Source organism: Anomalospiza imberbis, chromosome 3 (genome assembly GCF_031753505.1).
Source record: "Anomalospiza imberbis isolate Cuckoo-Finch-1a 21T00152 chromosome 3, ASM3175350v1, whole genome shotgun sequence".
Lineage (NCBI taxonomy): Eukaryota > Metazoa > Chordata > Aves > Passeriformes > Viduidae > Anomalospiza > Anomalospiza imberbis.
In genome coordinates, this window is record NC_089683.1 from 12,081,630 (window position 1) to 12,105,088 (window position 23,459).

The window sequence follows — 23,459 nt, forward strand, 5'->3', positions numbered from 1 at the left end:
AACATCAAGTACTATTTGGGTGAAAATTTCATGCTTAAGGAATCATTCAGCACGTCTCAAGTGTAGGTGGATGTAGAAAGGGTTCTATAATAATTTCAATAAACTCATTGGTAAATGTTTGATCGCTATATAAATCTGAGGAAAAAATGCATTATCAGATTAACAATGGATGGTTTAATGGATAAATAGAAAACTGGAATTGGTGTGTTTAATTGCTAATGCACACTTTTAACAACTGTTTTCCTTGAGAACTAAATTTTTGTTCAGCACTACAAATGTCCTCTTATACATCTCAAGGTTCTATGGCATGATTAAGAAAGGCATTGTCCATCAGTTTTACCAGACCGTACAAAATTTCAAAAGCAGTTCAGTCAGTCTAAAAAAACCCCTGTTTTGAATGTAAATCCAACTGCCTTGAAAGTTTTAAGCAGATTGGAGTCTATATTGAAAATATTTTGTTGTGAAAAATTTTAGATTTGTCAGAGACCTTAGAATCTTGCGATCTTTTTGAGATACTCAAAATGTTCTGAAATGAATGCCCCTCTTTCTCTTATATTATCTTGCTAGCTGAAAACTGAACTTCATGTTTAAACAATTAAAAATAGATGGGAGTTAGGGGTACCTCCTTTTCTGGAGCCATATGACATTCAAATTCAGAAGTCAAAATATGAAAATTTCAACCATTTCCATTAATTAATAGTCAGACATGCCTTTATTAGACAAAAATCATTGTGGTTCAGTGTCTAATGAGATAAAAATTATTATAGAAAATACTAGAGAAATAGTAATCCAGAAAAAAAAAAGCATGTCCCTTACTGATGTGGCTAAAATATAACTTAAATATATTTTAATAGTTAACTGTGAAATACTTTAGGTCAGTATTGGATTTACCTTTCATCTTTACCTTCAGTTTTCCATCCATCATTCACAGATGGTTTCATCTCCCTCTGTTTGGTCATGCTACATATTAAAAATTCTGATTATTTATCTTCTTTCTGTAATGTCACATATGTCTAGCTAAACCTTCCTCAACTCCTTTGAATACTATAGCTTTATATTATTATCAAGCTGTTAATTTTCCATTTTCTCAGAATTTTCTGGTTGCATCACTGAAAAGTGGGTTTCTGTCTCCTTGGGACTTGCATGACTTGGCTTCAGCTTTCAGACTGAGTTGTCTAGACTTCTTTCATTGATCATTATTGGAATGCTCCTAGATGAATGAAACAGAGAGTTAAGACTTTCTTTGGTGGGCTGATAAACCACAGATATTCCCACAAGACCAAGTAGATTGCTGAGATTCTTTCGAGGAGCAGCTGATAGCCAGAACAGCTTAGATTTCTGAGATAGCTTGTCTGGGTCTACTGCCCTTGACTACAGTATAAAGAATTTAACTGTTTGGGAGCTGGTCTGTTGTCAAATCTCCTATATATCTTCTATGAATATTTGTAAGAGTCTTAATTTTCTTACAAAAAAATATATACTTTTATTTTTAATTGCAGAAATATATTGATTCCGTAGCAATTTGGATACACAATATATAGCCTGGAATTCCAGGCTAATTTCAGATTTAGTATTTGTAATGACAGCCTCACATAGATCCTTTCACAGAGGATTTCAGCTTCTTATTGAAGTTAGTCAAAGATCTCTGACTATTTTAATACTTTCATTTCTGTTCTCTCCTGGTTTTATTTCTCACCCACTAATGTAATGAGACCTCTAAGAAAGTACACAATATTGGTTTAATTAGGCACTCAGAAGACCTACTGCCATTCCTCTGGCTCTCGAGTCTCCCAGTTAAAGGCTTTCAGAAAGTGCTAACCAATTAGACTGCAGATAAGATCCCAAATATAGGCTGCCCCAACCATTCTCACACTCCCTACACTCCAACCCAAAGATGAGGTGCTGACCTGACTGGACTTACATAAACTTTATGGATAAATTTGTTGTACAAGGACATTTCTGAGTGTACAAGCAAGACATTTTCCATGTTCTACCTGCTGAATACACAAAGGATTTAGAAAATGTTGAACTTTGTAAAAATAGCTGTTCACTGGGCTTGGATTAACTAATGTGATCACTATACAATGCACAGGAGTTGTGACCTATGCAGCAACTCCTATTTTCCAACCTTGTTCCCAGCACAGGAAAATAATAGTTACAACATCAAGATAAGAGGTTGTCACCTTCTTAGGCAGCTGAAACAGGCAGGAGGAAAAGTGAAGGAAGCAGAATGATGATTGCTGTTGAAGTGCATACAAGATAAAGAAAGCTTACAGGAGGGATAATGCAGTTTTTAGGGGGACCTTCCTTTTAGCAGAAACATCCCAATTTCTCAGCAAAGTCTGAGCTTTCCAGAGTATATGGAACTCCTCCACTCAAAAATCAAAACAAAACAAAACAAACCCCCCCCAAAAAAAAACCACAACCAAACAAAAAAACCACAAAAGCAAAAAAAGAAAAACAAAAAAAACACCCAAAGAAACAAGCAAAGCAAACAAAAAACCCACACCAGAACTGATTTTAAAGGCTTCATAAATTCATAAATTGATTTCAAAAGCTATTTTAAAAATAAGGACATGCCCTATCAAAGATAAAAAACCTTGAAGGAAAAAAACCAGCTGTATGACTATCATCTGAAGTCATGGAAAAATCAGATGAGAGATGAAGAAATTGCTATTCCATTTGCTTTACTGCCTCCCACATGCTGCTAGAGTTCTTTTTTTTTTTTTTTTTTTTTTTTTTTTTTTTTACTTCTACAAGTGTTTTAGACTTCTGATTACCAGAGTTTTGTGGGGGAAAAATGAGTTTTGGAAGAAAATATTTGAAATCTGCTAAATCAACTCAGCAAAAAATGAAAAATACTCTTCTATGAAACTGTAATATTTAATTATTTGATTAATATATTCAATTAAATAATATTGTGTGTGTGTGTCTACCAAGGACAGTTACAATAAGGATGTCAAAGAAAAAGCATAAAAGTTGCTTGTTTACACTGACACAGATTTCTTGCTTGTCTTTGTATTTTTTGAAGAGATAATGTGAAAAAAAAGAAAAAAAAACCATCCAGGCCACAGTTTAAATACTTGGTTTCATTAAACTAAGCAACCAGTAAGATTGACATTATTATAGTGCTGAATACACAGGGAAATGTATTATTTGTTCCCTACATCATATAAATACATGTAATTACAAATCCTTGTAAACTGTAATAGTATTTTAATAATTGTAATTTTATATATTATAGAATGCCAGAATGGTTTGAGTTATGAGCAGCCCTAAAGATCATCCAGCTCTAATCCCTCTGCCATGGGCAGAGGCACCTTCCACTACCCCAGTGGGTAGATTTCCTTTTAGACTGACGTAGTTTCACAGCTCTTGTCAAACATAAGTGACCCTACTTGGGTTTCATTAGCTCTTATTAAGCTTCTCAACATGGTGTTCATTATCAATTACAAAGCATAATCTTTTTGATTGTTATGTCTTCTTCCAACACATTTTTTTCTGTCAGAAATCTATGTGCACAATGTGTCCATTTATTGTAGCCACTGGCAGAAAATATATCATGCATGAATGGAAAAATACTGAATAATGTGATCTGTTAGCTGGTATGCCTAACCAGCCTTCCATTGTCTATACATCTTTATTCAGGTTTTTACAGAACAATGTAGCCACAAACTCTCCCTTGTCTCTTGCTGGCAGGGACTGACTGTCTCACTGTTGGGGGCCACGTAGCCTCACTTCTAAAGGACCAATGTGATCTACAACAGAATTCCCTTAATCAGCAGCACACCTGCTCTGCTGGAGAGCTGCCAGTAAACAGAGGCAGTGCTGTGCATTTCAGTGACACTGAGCACACATACTCTGTTCTCACAAGTCAAACAGGTGTCATACACAGCTTTAGCCACCTTCATTAGGGAATGTGAACTTGTGTTTCACTGGTATAAATGTCACGACTTTTATTATCACTGATTAAAACAAGACCTGTTCTTGATTTGTCGTGTTTGTTGAGGGCTCCACCAATGCTTACTGGCAGTCAGCCCATCTCTGCAGTTCTGAGATTGGGGTGTGCAAGAAGTACAATATTCATCCAGAAATAAGTAACTTAATTACAAGCCTGAATTCTACAGTACTGATGTTAAACACAGCTCACACTGAATCAGAAGTTATTTTGTCACCAGAGGACACAAGGAAAAACGATGCACCACAGCTATGGTCACGATGAAGAGACTAATTTATTTTTTCTGACTCCAATCATTTATAGTTCTCAAAAGGTGCCAGTGGATTGGAAGGTGAACGTGCCACCTCTCCAACGACACTGGACAAACTACCAGTCTATCAAATTTCTCCGCTTCTATGAAAGAATGCAAAACAATAGGTTGTTTACAGAAAGTTGCGCGAGAAAGTTCTCTACAAGAATGTAAATTCAGAAGGCTTTAGAAAATCCTAAGAAATCAGGGCGACATTATTTAACCGAAATAAACCATCATTTTGCAATTTAAAAAAAAATGTAAGAGGAAAAGACTCCTGTTTTGAGCTTCTCACTACCAGAAAGACATCGCATACTGAAGCATGCCAAAAGAAGGGCAATGAAGCTGGGGAAGGGTCTGAAGCAAAAATCTTAAGAGGAGCTGCTGAGGGAAGTGAGGGTGTTTAGCCTGGAGAACAGAAGGCTCAGGAGTGACTTTATCACCTGTACAACTGCCTGAAAGTTGGGGGTCAGTGTTTTCTCTCAGGTAGGATGTAACAGAACAAGAGAAAATGGCCTGAAGTTGTGCCAGGGGAGATTTTGATTAGACAATAGGAAAAAAATTCTTCATTGGAAGGGTGGCCAGGCATTAAAACAGACTGCACAAGGAAGTGACTGTGTCACCATTGCTTGATGTCTTCAAAAGACACGTGGATGTGTCACCTGGGAATATGGTTTAGTGGTGAACACAGTGGTGCTGGGCTAATGGTTGACGTGATGACATTAGAGGTCTTTGTGTTTAAAAAAACACTGGATGTGGCATTCAGTGCCATGGTTTTGTTGATAAGGTGGTGTTAGTCATATGTTGGACTTGATGATCTCAAGGGCCTTTTTGAGGTCCTGGTTAATTCTGTGATCCTGTAATCATTCCATCATTCTAAGCCCTCTGTTCTGACACTCAATTTTCACCATGTTCCTCACATAGCCCACCAGATGTGCTCACCAGATGTGCTCAGCATCTACTGTGTGTGTAGATCCAGGAGAGCCAAGAGGGAGTGAAATTGCTTTCTCTCCCGGGCTTCCAGACTCTGCATTCCAAAACTTCAGGTACTGGGGGAAAAAAAAGGATGAAGTCTGGTCCATGTAGGCATTCAAGTGGCTGCCTATATGGATGATGTGACATAAGCTCATCAGAGCATGATCTGTATCTGTTTGCAGAGGCTGTGCAGCAGATGAGACTGCTGCACTCCAGGCTCAGCATTGAATTTGTGATGGGTTGCATTGGCTGATATGAAAGACAGTGCCATGGATAACTTTGCTCAAAAAATGTATCTTCCATGGAGTGGCTCAGTGAATTCTGAAAGTGTCTATATGTGACTCACGGACAAAGCCTCCTCCATCCTTTCCCTTGTCCTTGTGTACCAGCAGCTAATCTGTGCCATCTACAGGAGAAGGGAGAAGTACGTGAGCCTTCAAGAGGTTGTGCATGGTGCAGACAGGTGAAAGAAATATGGCACCAGCTGCTAGAAGGAATGACGACTGGGAAATGAAAATTTGGAAAGGCAATAAAGGTGGTGTGAAGCTGAATGGAACTAGGGACCCTTAGAGATGCTTTTGAATGCAAAAAGGATGCTCCAGTATGGCTAGTCCTCCCCCCATAGAACAGGACAAAGGTGGCCATTGATATCGCAACTTGAACTGCACAAATGGAAACGAATAAAGACTTTTCATGTCTTTTTATCTTTTTACGGTGGTACAAACCACAAACCACTTATTTCTCAGACAGAGAGAAATAAGAGAAGCTTATTTCAAACAGAGAGAAGCTATAATAGTGGAGAGTGGCAGCCTGATATCAGAATACAACACTATGTTATCCTGATTATTCATGAAAAAGAAAGAAATCTGGATTCTATCTGTGCTCCTAAAAAAAAAAAAAAAACAAACAAACAAACAAGAAAACAAGAAGTTTACTGAGTGTATGGAATGCCCTCATTTACAATTGCTCTCCTTGGAGATTCTCTAAGAACTTTGAGTGCTCAGAATTTTCCATCTTACTGATGAAACACAGTTCATTAAAAACATTAAGAGCTAACTATAGACTGATTTTGAACACACAATTTTAAAGTTTCTGATCTCTGTCATAAATGAATATCAAGGCTTTTAATATTTTTAATCAAATATTAAAAGGAATATGCAACTCAAAGGCATGACACTTCATTCAATGTATAAGGTGGAAAACACTCTTAAGGAAATACTATTCAAAACTAATTAGAATAATTAAGAGGGACACAAAGAGCTTTTCAAGAAGTGGAAGGAAAAATACTGTTTGAGAAGAATAATATAACAGTCAGAAAGGAATTAATGAATAGGACGGGTACATACATGCCTAGAAATTGTCGGAACCCAGAATGTCCCTTGGACACTCTTGGATGTTCCGGGCCCAGGTCAAAAGCATTTGAGTCCCTGGAATGCAGCCACAGACCCCTGTGGCTTTGAACCTGATCCATGGAACAATTTACCAACCTTGCAGGAAGAACAAGAAATCACAAAAGTTTAGATATTATAGTAGAAGTAGTCACAAAGTAAAAGGAAGAATTTTTGAGTGCTGTACAGGGGGGTTTTAGGCCTTGTACAGAGGGGTCTGAGTTTTGTACGTGGGGGTCATAAGTTCTAAGATGGAGGGATTTAGGTGTGCCCTGTCCTCTTTCTTTCTTCTTCCTAACCTCCATGTTCTTGGTGATGTTGGCACTCACAGATTGGTTTAGAGTAGAAAGTCACTGTTCAATATAGGTGATGGGCACTGGGGAAAAACCGTAAACATCTAATACGCAATGTATGATATAAAAGAGGGCACCAGTCCCCTGGGCATTGGAGTGTGCCCTTGCCTGACTGCTGAATGGACTGCAGCAGTTCAGAAAGAAAAACTTTTGGATAACATACTAAAAACTACCTTGAGACTGGACAACTGAAGACTACTGAGTCTTTCTTTGGAGGCACGAGTTGGAGGAGAGACTTTACCACCTTTCTGAGCCACCCCAATCAAGGAGTGAGACCCAACAAGAAATAGCTGTTTAAACCACAGAATTATGCAGTACTCAGTCATTAACATCACATTGCACCTGGCAGTTTAACAGGCAGATTTTAGTTCCTTGTGAAAAGAAATTAAGGGCTCAATTATGGATCCAAGCATGCTGAGATGGGAGAAAAATAAATACTCTCCCATGGTGTGCTGGGAAGCCATATGCCTGTGGAAGGCACAAAATAGAGGCCTGTCATTACACCTGCAACACATAAACCACACTGAGGGGCAAGCCCATTCATGGAAAAATATATTCTCCAGAGAAACTCATTAAACCTCATTCTGAGTGTTAGGAAGAAACTGTAGATGTAAGGGAAGGCGGTGGGTTCCCCCTCTTCTGATGACTTGAGTATTGCTCTGTGAGAAGTCATGGTACTTCCAAAGTTTCAGGGTAAATTGTTTAAGATCAGGAGCTGAGAATTCAGGTGGGCATCCCTGGAGCCCCATAGGAGGCAGATCTATATCTGGTTTTAGTCCAGTGGTTTCTGAGCTGGATCTTTGGGGAAATGGTTTGCCTGCAAGGAGTTTTTTCAAAACACACAGCTTTGGTGATTTTATGGGACCACATGATTATCTTCAAATTAATCTTCTTAGTCTGGTCACACTGAAAATATGTCCCTGATTCCAGTGACAAGACCACATTGTATGCTCTGTACCTGAGCTTTGCACTGATACATTGAGCTATGATTTTTTTTGTTCTGCCCTGTGAGTTGAAAGCACCCTATACACCTTTAACTTCCTTCCTTCTTCTTGCGTAGAATGAATTTGTCTAATCCTATGATGATTCACACTGCTCTTGTTCTTGGTGTGGGCAAAACGTTCCCTCTTATGGATCTTATCCCATCCCAGTAATTGGCAGGAATACATTTTTACCTCTGTATCACTCATCCACATATCAACTTCCATTGTTAACAATTTATTTTTCTATTTACTTCTTATAAACCTTTGTACTGATACTTTCATCTCAGTTCTTAATCATTAGATGTTTTTTCATTGTTAAGTAATTATAGATATTATGTATGCAATGGAGAACTATTTAAGAAATTTGACATTATCTTTGTCATTTAATATTTTTCCCCCTACTGTCTTTTGCTCAAGTTTACACTTTTATGAAATTTCCCTTTCTGAAGTATTGATATTTTTGCACATAATAAAAGCAATTTTATTATGTGCAGTCACAGAATTTTTATTATCATAATAACCTGTTGCTTTTATCTCTTGGAAATGCATCTTTAATAAGTAAAATGCTTCTAAGATATTGAGTCTTTCTATTTATGTGGTACTATCTGGCTTGTAGTCATTCTTTCTTTTTAAGCAAGTCAGGGACACTTTAGAAGTGATGACACAGAACTTCAAAATATATTTTTCATTTTATGCTTTGGAAAGTGTTGATCCTGTTGCTATTTCCTGATCCATATTGCATATTTCCTGATCCATATTTCACCTGTGGTGAAACTCATCAGTCATAAAATCAACCCCTAAATATTCCAAGGTCTAACTTTCTGAAATGTTAATAACTAAGGAAACCAACTACAACATTTTTTCAGGTGGAGCACAGCCTCCCTATTTCCAGAATAGGGAATGTCCATGACATAGCAATATACTGAGAGAGCCTGACAAATTGACTGATATCTGAACCTAATTATTTCATTTCCTGATGCATAAATGATACTGCAATTGCCAAGCTAATCTAAAACTGTGAGTTTCACATTTATTCCAGAATTATAAGTGTATTACGATTTGTCTTCCTAGGTTGCATTAGAAATCAAATTTCCTGATGTAAAAATCCTTTCCATTATCAAGTCCTCTACAGTCTTGGTTCTAGCAACACACTGATCTTCAGTTGCAGCACAAAGTATAATTTCTGAATGAGTGGCTTTCCCTGGTAGAAAACATGACATACAGTCTTTATCCTGGCAAACATTCAGACTTTCCCCTGAGTTAATCCCCTCCCTATAGGTGTTGAAATCAGAATCCTCAAAGCCCCAGTTCAGTTTTCATACAATGCTGGATATCTCCACCCAAAACAAGAGCCGAAGTCTGTAAGCTTCCAGTATTTGCTTTTTGACTTGCAGAGGACTACTCAGATCTTCACCATATTGAGAATCAAGATATGCAAAGCATTCACCTGTACAGGTGTGACTGCAGTCCTGGAGCAGAGCCACCTGATCAGCCTCTGTACAAAGGACACCTGTATCCACACCTGGAATCCAGAAACTGAATGGTTTTGAGCATTTCTCTAGGATATAAGCACATTTTTCACCTGTCTTTAAGCAACAAAGACAAGCTCCATCTCCTGCTTCTCACATGGATATTACTATAGGAATAACCATTCTGAGGTTCTCCAAATTCCACACTGACATTCATCCTAGAGTCATCAAGATTAGAAAAGATCTCTGAGAGCAATGAGTCCAACCATTAACCTAACACTGCCAGGTCTACCACTAAACCACGTCCCTAAGAACCAAATCTACATGGTTTCTTGAACACTTCCAGGGACAGTGATTCCACCACTTCCCCGGTGAGCCTGTTCCAATGCTTGTCCAGCCTTTCAGTGAAGAAATTACTCCTAGTATCTAATCTAAACCTCCCCAGGCACGTAGACTGACTTGCTTTTAACACTTCTCCCCTTTATGAAAAAGACTTGTATATTCTTGAGCCAGATGAAGAGGGAGGTGGGTCTATACTGTAGCTGTAATCACACTTAATCTGAAATATCCATATCCCCTTTCTGTTGTCAACAAATATTTATATGTGGAGCTCCTGAATGATGGGTGTGCTGTGTACTATGTGTAAATAGAAAAGTGTTATTCTTTTTGAGGAAAAGCTGTTTGGACATTTTGCTTCAGAGGAAAGTTCAGGATGATGATTACAGATTGGAAATAAATGGTTTTATTTTTATTTTTCTGAGAAAGACACTGAAGTCAGAGCAGTGACCACATTTTATCTGAAGACTTTTTTAAGCAGTTTCTGTCACTGAGTTTATATATGTAGTCCTCTAGTGGTTCTGGTGATTTACTGTCCATGTACACTGCCCAGAAAATGAAAAGCCATGTGATATACATATACAGCACCATATGGAAAGATCTAAGAGACGTGCAAGCTCAAGGTACCCTGTAGCAAGGTAACCATTCCATATGGTGCTGTGTTCAGGCAAAATAATCATATTGACAATGCCTTTGGATTTGGAGCTTGAACAGCTTTGCATTGCAAGGGAAAATCTACCCTAAATCACCCCACATATCATCCACAGAATACAGTCACCTAGTCAGGCCTAAAGCTTTCACTGGGGAAAAAAACACCTATCTAAAAATCTGCACATCAGTTTTGAGAGATTAAGGTAACTTTGCTCTTCTATGGGTCATGCTTCAAGCTGTCTTTGGAGTGGCAGTTGAAAATGTTAAAAATATAATTCATGTGGGTGGGAAAATGGAGAAAATAGAATGTTTTTCTCTCAAAGAATTCAAGACATAGCCCTAGACATCAGACTACACTGCAAGGGTCATAATTTGCAAGTCTTTACCTAGGAAAAAAGTCTTTAGAAGGATCTGATTAGTAAGTATTCAATAGATGCAATATTTAAAAGCTTCACTGGAGCTGCCAAATTCTAACAAAAGATATCTAAGTCTTACAAAAAGATTTTGGTTACTTAGAAATTTAGTACTAGCTAGGAATGGTTCTAATCATGGTGCTGATTTGGGGATATTTGCTAGATATTTTTAATGAATCATTATAAATGTAATGCAAAAACTTATGTAGGAGTCAGTTAAATGAGGTAAATGAATTCATAGTTTGTGGACTAATTTTAAATTCAATTATTAGAAAATATCTAAAAGGATATTGACACAGTGACTTCAACTGACTGCATGATACTGACAATTAACAATTGCCATTAATGTAATTAACTTGTTGAGAGGACGTCCTATTTCTCAATCTTAAAAGAATACTTTATGTTGTACTCCTGTCCCCAAGCTTTTATTGTGCAAGATTTTGTCCTTTAAGATAAACTAATTTTCTGATTTTTCTTTTTAGGGAATGGAGAGAGAATCTTTGTCTCATGGAATGATTTATCTTTTCCTAAAATAATGTTCCTGTAGGTGCATCATCCCCCAGAGGAAGCGGATTTTTCTGCTTTCACTACAAAAGGCGTCTAAAAGAAAGAATTTTTTTTCTTTGGTGGTTAAAACAACTGCATACAAAACATATTTTTGGGCTTTGTGGAGGAAGATGAAGTGCCTGTCATAGACTTCCACTATGTTATGTGTTGCATCATTCCCCTTTTGGTGTTTAAGCTATTAAGTGAGCACAGGTTCAAGTAGTAAACATGATGCTCAAAAAGCAGTACTTTACTAGATACAACAGATCCAGTTTGGTCTGCACATCTTTCAGTGAACATGAAATGATTTACCCTATGTCATATTTGCCACTTGCTTAAAGGTAACTGAATTGCTGCCATGAAAGCATAAGGCGATTATTCGTAGTTTCAGCATCCTTGAGCTACTGAAGCACAAAAATTATTACAAACACACATGACCTAGTAGTTCCAATCCTAGTCCACATGCCTTGAATGGGAAAATCAGTAACAGCATGAATAAATCTTCCACTGACACAATCAGCAAATATATGACTGAGATAACAAAAGACCTTTAAAGACCTGTTTTGATTAGAGTATTTTTATTTCTGAGTGTCATCTGAGCCAAAATTAAGTGGATCTGCACACACTATTTTCAGCTGTCAGATGCACTAATTCATTTATTTGGCAAGTGATCTCATTCCTGGTTAAAAATGTTGCACCCATGACAGCATTAAAGGAGTGTAATGTAGTACATCAGGCAGTAAGATGCACAAAAAAGACAGAGAAAGGCAATTTTTAAGCTGGTTTTGTTTCTGGTCTGCTTAGCTTCTACAAACAGGCATAACTCAACAGTGATAAATATATAGGAAGAAATCTCCAATATTAGCTGAGACCTCACTTTTGAGGTTGGCGTAAAAAAAAAAAAAAGAGCTATTAATTATTTGCAGGCATTAAAACTGACAGATTATAGTGATTCTGTAGTATCTGCTACAATCTACCAAATCAGTCTTACATTAAAAAATCCCAGGATAGGATGACCATATCCCAAGCTTTCCTATCTAACCAGATCCCTTATCTCTTATCTTAACCTCTGCTTGGGAACAAGATACTACAAGCTGCTATTAAGTGTGAATGAAGCTCAGATCCTTTCTGTTACCCTTCAAGGAATGTGCTCCAGCCCTCGCTCAGGGCATGGTGACTCAGTTCCTTAGGGAAAAGAGAAAAACCATTTTTGAGTTGCTGAGAAATGAGTGTTTGAACACTGGAAATTACCAACTACATTGGGGAACCAATGTACTGAAAGCCCTTAGTTGACAGTACATTTAGTTGTCTAACTATTTCTAGAACAATAATAAAAATAATAGCACACTCTTAGGTCACCTACTCCTGGAGAGTTACCCCTCACATTTCTACTCTGACTCTTGCTGTTATAAGATCAGCACCATCTTGGCCTCTTCATCCCTGATATTTTTGCCACTTCAGCAGGGTATACAAATTCCAACTTTTCATACACAAAAAAAGAAATTTAGATTCAAACAGATACAAAGATATCCAGGGATTGTTATTTATTTTTCTCCTCATAATCTGCTTACACAGGAACATCAAACAGAATTTTTTTTTCCTTTTATTTCTCCAAGTTATCTGTGGATGGGCTATTCAGCAGATGGGAGCCCCTGATTTCAATCCCAAAGGCAACTTTATCAACTACATTTTATCCACAAAGTTAAAGTAAGGCGAGTTTTTCTGAATACTCCTCTTTACTGGTATTTTGTTAACAAAATAACCATTTTTCCTCGTCTCCAATTCACTTTCCCTGCTTTCAACCTGCTTTTAATTGATCTACCCAAATTAACACTTTCAAAATACAAAAAGATCAGACCAATTCTTCCAAATTGCTTCCAGCATCATGTTCCTTCCTTCTCTAGGGAAGGGAGACAAGGATAAAAAGCTGTGCTACTTTTCCATAAGCAATATCCTATTCTAATAACCCGTGCCTTTTCATTTAATCTGTTTTCTAATGTCTCATTCTTAGTGAGGAAAATATCCATCCTAGGATGTTATTCCTTATACATCCATTTATATAGACTGTTTTCCACCTTACTTTATCGTTTCTTGAATTTTCACATCTCCAAAGAGTAATGAGTCACTATGTCAAAGGAAGAAAATAAAAAGTGATTGTGAAATCTGTCCTTTTTATGCTTTATTAGTCTTCACTATTCAAATCCTTTTCTGCATTCAAATATATTTCAGTTGCTGGCTTTTGTGTCCATCTCTGCTTCATCTCTTTTTCTTTTGGCACTTTCTACCTCAAGCTTTCATCTTAGGCACAGTGAATTGAAAAGGCACCCTGCAAAATAACTCCACCCCCATAGCTAGGAATAAATACTGCTCTGAATATTAGCTAAGTAGCTGACAGGTTTTGACCATTGCTTTTTGTGCTATTTACAAGTTGTCCCTCATGTTCTGCCCCTCACCTGATTTCTATTTGCTGCTTTTGTACTCTGAGTTGTCAGGCTCAGGGGTCAGGCACCACTTTTCATTTTATTCAGAAGACAGCATGAGTGAGACTGTGTGCTGCCAGTAAGCTGCACCTTGATGGGAGTGTGGGAAGCAGAGCCTCAGCTCCTCCTTTTAGGAAAGCTGCTGCTGTGGCCCTGATTTACACACAGTCAGATCCCACACTGCTGTCTTTGGAAGCAGTCCACCCTCAAGTGTTTGTTTTGTTTAAAGATGAGATCTAGAGCTGAGCTCAATGCAGCAAAAAGTATTTTATTACCCCATTTAATGCCTTTAAAAGACCAGGACAGAAGCATAAGTACCATTTCTGTGCTCTTTTCATAGTGAAAGAGAAAAGATAATTTGTTCTGGAAAATGGAACTCTGATGTTTTGTCTTTGTTCCTGGCAAGGTTTTAGCTTACCAGGCTGGAATGCTCTCCATCAGGAGCTGGCTGCTCCTTCACAGGCTCTGATAAGCTTCTCTCCTATTTTCATGGACTGAGAGAGCTACATGCAGTATTATCTGCAAAATATTTTAAAATCCTCTTTCCTTGCACAAATGTAGGAAGATGAATCCCAATCTAATATTCACACTTTTGTTGATCTGAAGATCCTATGCAGCTATTCTGTTAATGGACCCTTTTGACATATATTAGAGTGGTCAATTTTTTCTTTTAGAACTTATTATGTATGAACAAATAAAAGGCTCATCTACATAGTAGAGATAATACACACATTATAACAGAAAACTTATTTACTGCTAGGCTATGAAGTTAAACAATTAAAAGCTAGTAAGTTTTTTTCCAATAACTGGTAATTATTTTTTCCAGTACTAAGTTCAAAGGAACAAAGAAATCTAAGTGTGTAATAAAACATTAAGTCTGTTATCACCTATATTTCAAGTCTTGTAAACATAACAATGAATATCAAGCAATGTTAACAGATTCCAAAAAAAGGATTTGTATGCGTATGGAGAAGGGATTTTTTTAAAAAAAATTTACCTTTTTTAATGTAAGTTTTAGAAAAAATGTTATCTCATTAGGTTTATAAGTAGTTCCTCTACCATTTCCTGTCATGCACACATGTTATATATCAATATCTCTATATTGATTTTTTTCTCTTCAGAAAGATGAAGGGACCTTATATCTGAGAGGGGAAAAAAACATTCAAGCAACTTGAGAGCATTTAGCATTCATTATAAGATGTGGATGAGTGTATTCCATGTTGCTGTATTCATCCTCTGATAGGAAGAATTCTGTGATAGCAAGGATTGGCTCTGGAAGAAGCTTCATGGATGCTCTGTAAGGAGCTGTCACCTGTTACTGTTCATGTGTGCCTGGCATGAAGACCTCCAGGACATGAACTGAGGAAGAAAATGTCTTCATGTCATATTTAGAAGGGACTGTCATTTCTAGGAGTTCCTTCCCACTACTGGGAACTTCATGTACACTTCTGGGAAGAGTGTACATGATTAAGTTGGGTTAAAGTAATTTCTTCACTTGGTTCAGACTAGGGGTTTGAACCAGGATTTCCTGTGTTCCTGGGAACAGCCAAAAGACAAAGGAACAATTTTGTTAATATCAATCTTTACTCTCCTACAAATAAATTAATATTAAAATTTCATTGAAACTTCAAATTCAAATGTTCCATGTTCTTAATATCAATTTTTCCCCCAATCCTGCTTCTTTTTTTTCTCAGTTTTCTACTCACTTTCTTGCTGTATTTAATACTGTTTTAAATATCCCCTGTCTTGCTACTACTGCTCTGCAGAATCCTGCTGTGCAAATTGGCACTTTAAGTGGAGGCACTTCATGTAAGCGACTAACAACTACTCCTGGGGAGATATTTAGAGGAACAATTGTACTGAACTCTACCTCTTGCTTTGAAGAAAATTAGATAGAAGAGAAAGAACTCAGGCTAACAGGAGATAATAATTCAAGCTTTATATAAAGTATGAAACTATGTAAAGCCTTTAAGACCTGTAAAACTGCAAGAGGCTTTTCACAGTTAAAGGAAAAGATTAAATCTCTACTTGGGAGCCAGGGCTCAAAGTCAGTGAAACCACAAAGTGTCATTAAAATTTTGCAGCTCCTGAGATATCTGCTTGTCATTGTTAAAGTTGTTCTGTACTCACTGAATTACTACCCTGTCTATATTACTTGGAGTGGCCCTTAAAGTCAACTTTTTTATATATATTTCTATGCCTTAATCCCTCTGGATAGACAACGAAACTGTTACATAATTCAGGATTATTCATAGTTGCCTGTGATCTTTTGGACAAAACTATTTTTCATTGGCAGCTGAAAAAGAGTAGTTTGACACACTTCAGACTGAAAGGAAATTTTATTTCTGTTAAGACCAGATCCTTGGGAACATTTTTTTTCCTAAGGTCAAAATAAGAAGGTGTCTTGTAGGTCATTAAAGGGGATCATTGCCACAAATATTAAGTGTTTGATGATCAAATCCATAATCTGAAAACAATTAGTTGTTACTTTGTGATGAACTCATGCCTGGATTTTTTTTTTCTTTTTATTTTCTGAATAATCTTAAATTTTCCCTGCTGTGGAATTGGACAATATTCTTTCTATACATCTTAGAAATTAGAGTATTTTGCTAAACAATTCATTTGCTAATTTTAACTAGTGATTCCTAAATGGAAAATGCACACACAATCCCCATATCAGAAACACATATATAGGTCAGCTGCCAGGGAAGACAATGAGTTATTGCTCGGATGGAGAAAAATCTCCTTTTTTTCTCAGGTGCTCTTAATGCTCCATCTCCCTTATTCCTTTTTACTTGGCATTTTCGGCCCTTAGTAGAAGGAAGAATAGAATGTGAAGCTTCAGTTATTACCTTAAGATAGGCAGAGTATGGCCATTGTTTTCAGTAGTTTTTACAGATATCAGGATTGCTATTTCTTCTTAACAACTTGAATTCATGAACATTAAGAATCCAAGGGCAATACTATTGAAATGTCAAGTTATTATCCTTGGGGTTAATTCACTTATCTAATTAAAGCCATGCAGTCAGGATGGAAATGAAGTTTACCTTCTCTGAAGTAAAATCCAGGTTCCATTGAAATCTGTGGAAAAGCTTTTACAGACTTCAGCAGAGCTACGATTTCACATATCATTAGAAAGTGTTATTTTAAAACTACATATTAGGGCTCAGGGGAGGGTGACACAGAAATGTAGGAAATTTCCCTGACCAGAATTATTATCCAGTAAGTCTCATTTGCAAACTAGGAAAATAGGGGTTTTTTAATTAAAAAAATTAGCATGAATATTATAAATTCTAAACAATATAATATACAACATTAAAATAAATTTGTTTTACCCTCTGTTTTTCCAAGCAGTGGAACAAATATTTTTTCCTATAACTCTATGTACCAACTAATCATCAATTGACAATGTTTACAATGTTTTCTGAATATATAGTTCATATCATTTTTCTATTTCATTCCTAGCATGAAAAATAAGAAAAAAATACAGCAATAAGAAAGCATATCAAGGGAGAAAAGAAAAATTCATTCTAATTATGAACAACTTGCTAGCAATATAGCAAAGAGACTGATTTATGTGATTGAAGGTAAGGTACAATTTCAATGTTTCTCATAGTATTATGAGGATGATGAATGACCTGTTTCGCTGTTGCAATTTTAGTAATTGCACAGAGCTGGGGTAAAATCTGTTCCTCTGACTCACTCTGAAGACAGAGGAAGGAATGGCTGTGGCTATTTCAACCTCATGGAATAAATGCTGTTTTACTCTTTTGTCAAAGTCACCCCAAGACACCTTTCTTTAAAAACAGGAACCCAAAGTGATTTTTGTTCAGACACTCATTTTCTGTCTAAATCCAAGATTCTACCCAACTTTTAACACGGGTTAAAATCTGGGTAGGGTATAGTAGACAGACCACAGTCCATAAGGAGAAGAGCTAGTTTATATACTTTATTTATCTGGTGAGAATAGCAATATTTCATTATATCTCAGAGGTTGCCTTTTAAACAAGGGGAAGTAGAATTTATTTAAGCTGTATTGTTTTATGCTAAATTGATTGCTTCTTTTTAAGGTTTGTTGATCTGAAGTTGAAAACTAGAATAAAAATATGTTCTCCATTCTTTGTGATAAATATGAGTAGAGAATTGTGATAAATTAGAGTAGAAATTTAGGGAAAAATCCAATGACATTAAACATTAAGTCATATTAAAATTTGCAAGCTGTTTTCTAGTATTTGGCTGGCATAAATGAAGCCTGGAGTAAAAAAAAAGTACAACTAGTGACAAACAAAGAAAATAAGCATGTCATCAATGATTTGTGATCATGACACTAAAAAAATTGATAAGGAAGAAACGTAGACAATATTTCAAGTTTTATTTCTTTTCATGTTGATGCTAAAATCTTTGATTTCAGAAGAATGACAAAATAAATCTTGTTCTAAAGATGATGGAAGCATAAATATTCATTAAAAAGAATTCTTCTGAAATGCCATCTCAATGACCAGTTTGACAAAAGTGAATAAAACTCCAGTAAAATGAGACTGTGACCACATTGAAAGATTTAAAATATTTGTCTTAGATTGTTTCAAAGTTACAATCAAAAAAAAAAAAAAAAAAAAAAAGAAAAGGCTCAAAAATGAGAGTATCAGAACACAGGCGACCTTTTGAAGGTAGAAGGGGGAGCACTGAAGAACAAGACCCACTTAGCATTATTGATTGCAGGATTGGATGTGCTTCAAGCCAGTTCCACCAGCTGGGTGCTGTACTGTTAATGTGTGTGCAATCTATTAAGTTTTTAAATATTTATTGCTTTTGGAAGATACTTGGCAAGTTGCTGACGGATCGGTGAAAATATGGGCATGTGATTTTCCTCTGAGGTGGGTGTTTCTACATCATTTCTAATTACAGGTATTTTTAAAGTTTTCCACCTCCTTAGCATGTTCTATAGATTAGAAGCAGCCCATGTGAGCCAGTTTCTCAGAATCAGTTCGTATTTAACAGATGATTTGAAGAGACAAGTCATTGGTATCCTTCCCTGGTGTAAATGTTCATTGACAAATGCCAAGCTTGTTAAGAAGCAAAGGGGAATTATTATGCATTAATCATGTATAATCATTTCTTGAAAGCCCTTGTAAATATCAGGAGCCCTTGGTACCCTGATAATTCAAAGAGCTGTCAGTCACTGTGTTGAATTCCTGGAAACCCAAATGGCAGAGTAGGGTATTCCAAAGAGCAGGACCTCAGCAGTTCCTCAGCAGTTGGAGAGCTGATTAACAATTCTCTGGAGTCTGCTGGAATTCACCAGGGCTGGGACAAAGATACAGACCCATAAACCTCTGATGGACCCTCTGTTCACTGAAACTCCTGAAATGTGGGGTGGTGGTGAGAGGAAAGAGCCAAGACTGACATGGAATTTAGGCTTTGTGAGTGTGACTGGTACTGACTTCGGGAAGCTGAGTTTTGATGAGTGTGAATAGTTCAGTGCCTGGTAAGTGCAGGGTGCCCTGCTATCAGGTTTTGTTGCTGCACAGCCTGGGATCAATGGCAGCCCAAGAACTGGTACCCAGGTGTGGTGCTCCACTTTCTTGACTGTGGGAAAGGGGCAGCCAGGTCAGGAGTCTGTGATCTCTGCTCCAGGGACTCCTCAATGAAACAGGCTCCTCCTGTCTTCTAAAGTCTGCTAAGGAGGTTAAAACTGTTTTTAGGGGCCTGAGATCAGGCCCTAAACTTGAGGCAATGTGAAAGCATTGACTTGATAAATTGTTAACATTTAAAATAGACATTTTTTCACAATAAAGATATGCCATAAGTCTTGGCATTGATGCTGCAATGATCTTGGATGACTTGATGTTCCAGACATTTTCAAAATCAAATAACTCAAAGAGATTTCAAGCTTTGTACTCTGTTTCGTTTTTCTTTTAATCCTAAATTTCAGTTTATTTTTAAAAAGTGCATCTGAAAAGTTTCATTAACCTAAATGCTATGAATTTTTGCTGGATAAATTGCAGATGAAGGCAGAACGAAAAGCAGTGAATATTAGCAGGAGCAAATATCAGCAGAGAAATGAAATGATAGAATTTCCCAATCAGATCAGAAAGAAAAGGAAGAATGGATGTAATTTTCTTCTATATCAAGAAAACAAATGTAATCAAATTTAGTTTTTTTTATGCTTAAAAAAAATCAAGTCTATGTGCTTTTCCATTTACTTCTAGTATCTGTTTTCTATTGCAGGTAGTGTGTGCCAGGTATTAAAACTACAAATATGGGGACCGCAATTCCTTCACTAGAACTGCCTGATGAGCCCTATTCTCCTGGTCAGATGGTGGGGAATCTTCTACTCTTCCTGCAAGCATGCAGGGATTTTGCATAACCCTGGGGGAAAAAAAAGGAGAAAAAAGATATATAGATAGATAGATAGATAGATAGATATAGATAAGCAGACATATCTATTATTATATATGTAAATAAATTCAGACTGCTGGAGAGTTAACTGTAGAAGGATTTCTTTTAGCTGTGGATTTTTTTGTCATCTGAGATCTAAAATCTACAAGAAATTGAGCTTCCTTTTTAGGTATTTCATTGCAAGGAAAATATACTTTCTCTGAAGAATATGTAATATATGCTACTGACGAAAAATCCCTCTGAAGTAAATAAGATCTTTTTTTTTTTTGCAGTTCAGTTGCAAACAGAGAGGATCATGCCCCAGTCAAGTTAAGTGAAAATCAGTAAATTATAGCAGAGCATGACTAATTTTTTTCCTGTAGATGGAAATCAGTGGTTGGATAATAATAATTATGAATAGATTTGTGTTTAACAGCTCTATTAAGGCACTATCAATCCACTCCATTCCTCTCCTATGTAGTGTGTAAGTACTGGTGGCAGATTGCAGTTCAGAAAAAAGAGAGTAGTTAATAACTAAAGCCATGGCAGCAGCACTCTAGCACAAAGATTAAAACTGAAGATAGCTTTGGGTTCTTGGCCAACTCTGATTTCTTATTCACTGAGTTTGGAATTTGCAAACAGCCATTGCCAGCTAAAATACAGCTAAAATTTTCAACTGAGGTCTGAATGTGGGTCTAAATTCTCTGGAATATGAATAGGAGGAGGTAATCACCCAAAAAATGTCATAAATGACCACCTACACAAGTGGTTAATGACAGAAGTCTTTTAAGAAGCAGAAGCAATGGTAAAAGGTCATAAGCTATTCCAAACAGACTTTTAGGGGTTGTGGCCCTATTTTTCAAACCCCTACATTTCCAGTTAATGGAAGAGGAGCTAATGATGATTGTCATTTTATCTACCGGCTCAGGAGTTAGAAGCTGCACCAGATTAAGGTACATGTTCTTATAAAAATATAAAATTAATAACACAATATCTGGTGGGACAGGTCAGGAATTGCAGATTTTGTTATTTCCAGCTCAAAAGTTGTCGTTCATCTGCTCTCTCTCTCTATTCAGCTTAGCTGTCTATGTTTGCATAAACAAGAGACTGTGAAAAGCACCTACTTTTTGCTATACATTATATAAGCATTTTGGGCATTTGCTTTAGGGAGACTTGTACATTAGGAATCTAAAATTTAAGCATATCTGCACTCATGGAGACTTTGCCTTCTCTAGAATAGGCAACAGCTGATCAGATATTACAAGAGGAACAGTTTTTAGCCCTAAACTCCTAAAGTGTGAGTAGGAAGAAAACTCAGTTTTGCACTGCCTTGTATAGCTGGATAGAGCTGACATTTTTAGCACTTACTTCAAAGACCTTTCTAAATCTCTGCACTTCACACCAGCTGCAGACATAACTGAGCAGAGCTGAACAGAGCTGGAAATTTTTTCAGTGATGACAATTGCCTTACAATCAAAGCAGTTTTCCTTCAGTTACTTAAATGCCTCCTCCAATTTTAAATTTCTGTGGGAATAGACAAAATCTTAGGTTTACAATGTGATTCTAATCTAGAACCCTCCATTTGGCAGTTTCTCCTCCATGGTAAGTATGGAGAAGAAGACTTTTACTGTTTTGCCTTCATGCTGTACCTTTGTCCCAGTCTGTCAGAAGTCTGTACCTTGAATTAGATGGCCAGAACAGACTGCATCTGTGGGATTTATGTAAGTTCATTCCTGTACAAAGTCCACATATAAGCTGTAGCCAAAATGTTCCCTAACCCACTACTTTCTGCAGCATTCAACATCCCATGAATATCAGAAAGCAACAGAGTACTGACTCAAGGGATAAGCAAAACACTTATTTTCTAAAACTTTCCTAAGTAAAATTTTTCAAAAAGAAGTGGTTTCAAAAGTGTGTTGGAATAGGATCTCAGAGAAAAGATGTTACTTTTGCAGTCATGAGTTCCACACACTGTATCACTCTGAAATGACTCGCACAGCATCTGCTGTCCTGGCAGAGGCTGTGAATCAGATGCTTTCAATCAAACATATGCTGATAGAAAAACTCACACCTGCAAGAAGACACTCATGATTTCACTGGGTTAACCACAGGGACCCTGAAAAAGGTGTTGAACTTCACAGGGAGTGTGGTGTTAACAAAATATAATTATCAATTGGAGCTAAATTAATGCCCTTTATTCCTAAAAATGGAGCTTGACAAATTTGTCTTTATTTTGGCTAAATTCAGGATGGCAATGGGACTTCTTTCTAGTCAACTAAGAAACCAAAATAATAAAAAAATCTCCAAGTGGAAGAGCAAAGTGCTTCTAAATAATGAAAGCAAGTTATGACTTTTGCCTGAAGACCTAATCTAACTAGATTCAGAGTGTAAAAGAATGAGAAATAATCAAGAGCTCTCTGGTCTCTATCTATCTGGAATGATAGATAATCAAGGTCCTCTGTTTTGGGGAACATGAAACATATTACAGGAAAATTAAACAAGGAATATTCACGATGGAAAAAGATTACAGCAATATCCAAACAAATTTTACGTTCATGATTATGAGTAATTTGAAGAATTCAAGGATTTTAATCAGCATGTCCTTGAGAGATTCAGATTTCTATCTTTGATATATGTTTGGCATGTCACAGTTTGACTCTTGCAGGCAGTTAGTTTTCTGCATGTATAATTTGCACAGTCACTTCCATGGTATATGTATTTTATTGAAAATGTACCATCAAATATCACTTTTTACAGAGAATCACCAGGGTCATAACTTCTATTCTTCTTATAGTTTTAACTTGTTGCTTATATTCTTGTCTGAATACTGATGTATTTTGTAGGACTCAATTTCAGCAAGACATGGTGGTATTAGCTACCAAAATTTAGAGAATTTCCTCTTATTTTGGCAACAAATAGAGGTCCAAATTCTGCTTTTGCTTCATCTGTCATGGTGTTTTGCCAAAAAATGGAAGCAATCTATATTTATCCCTTAATCTTTAGGACTTCAGGAGAGCTGAGAGTAGTCAAAAGGGGTCAGTGAAATGTGCAAAATGAGCAGAGTCTAATTTCCAGCAGTAAAATAATTTTACATCATATTTTTTGCCTTAAAATAAGAATGCTATTGTGTGCTAAAGCTTCAACACTGCTGAAATTTTTGTCAGATTGACCAAGCAGCTCCCTCCTACATATCATCATGTCATGACAAATTGTGCTAAGATGCTGTTTATAGCCCAATGT